Raw genomic sequence first — 1,442 nt, 5'->3', positions numbered from 1 at the left:
GTCGCGCTTCCATATTATATCATTGTTAATTTACTTGGTATGCGAATGTTTTTAAGTTTATACGGCCGATAACACTACTGTCCTTACTTCATATAGCTATCTACTAATTTGCTATCGCAATCGGTGCTTAGCCTTTCGGGCGAAATTGAGACTTTTTCTAAAACCTCATTGGACCATTCCGGACCTCGGCGCTTCGGCTTGTCGCCTTCCTCAGCGCCGACGCAGAGCGACGCCGCGTGACGAAACGCCAGAAAACATCGGTAAAACACGTTGAATGTGGAGCGGCCTTAACGGTAACGGTGGTAAAAAACTGGTAAGCCCGTATGCCCGCCAAACAATGCCATTAAACTAATCTTCGCGGAAAAAATGGTGCCTTTGTGAGTCGTGCATACCTGGCGCGATACCTCAATATTCCCACTTAAAGGGCCCCTCTCCAGGTCTGGCCATTTTGAAGCGACAAGCGCAGTGCATAACAATGCGCGCTCACGATAGTGTATGCTAAAAATTACATCGCTACGCGCCGCGAAAATAGCTGAAATTTCAAACCAAACGCCGTTTGCTTTTCTCCTCGTGGGCGCCGCGCTCCCATGCAGCCAGCCGCAAACGCAAGTGCGAGGGGAGAGTCGACGTCGGGAGCGCAAGTGCGCCTACGTACATGCTAGTGCTGCGACGCCACTCATAGTGACACGTGACTTTGAGAATTATGAAAGGCAACATCAGTTTGTTTAATCTGTTGCTTTAATACACGAATTAGTGTTCATGTAGAGAGATAACAAAACATACAACCCGAATGTATGCGTGTTTGTGTTTTACTTCGTACCGTAGCAAGAGAGGTGTACTTGCGTTTCGTCTGCTTGTTCCCACGTCGTGCAGTCGCGCACGCTGAGAACGAACCTATGTCATCTTCTACAGCGTTCCTGCGCGCGATCTTGCTCTGTGATCCGCTTGCGTCTGCCGCGGTGTTTGTGTAGCACTGACTTTATACCGCTAGTCAGGTGTTCTTGCGCACATCGCGCAAAATCGGGCGCTGCGCGAAACGAAACAAACGCTACAGCTCGCGCGCGAGACCGTCAGCGGAAGTGCGCCGCGCAGCAGATAAGCGAGAGGGAAAAAAAAAAGGAGACGGCGGGGCCCGTGACGTAAGCGTCGCGCGATCTTCCAGCTCCGGTATGGGAGAACGCAGGTAAGAAATTTCGCTTGCGGAGTCTAGACGGAGGCAAGTGGAGAGAGTGTCCATGCTGGGGGTGACGCTCGCCTCCTGAAAGCATGGGTTCGCGGCACTGAAATATTTCTACCTCGGCTATTAGTGAACCAATTTGAAAAAAAAAAAAAGGACAGAACGCTCTATAGAGAGCACGTAAGAACTTCCAGCGTATAACCAAAATTTGCTACGTGGCCTGGTGAAGGGCCCTTTAAGGCCCATTAATCATCATCTGGCTTAC

The sequence above is a fragment of the Dermacentor variabilis genome, chromosome 1 (genome assembly GCF_050947875.1).
Source record: "Dermacentor variabilis isolate Ectoservices chromosome 1, ASM5094787v1, whole genome shotgun sequence".
Lineage (NCBI taxonomy): Eukaryota > Metazoa > Arthropoda > Arachnida > Ixodida > Ixodidae > Dermacentor > Dermacentor variabilis.
The sequence above is the reverse complement of the archived record's forward strand: the minus strand, read 5'-3'. Positions refer to the sequence as shown.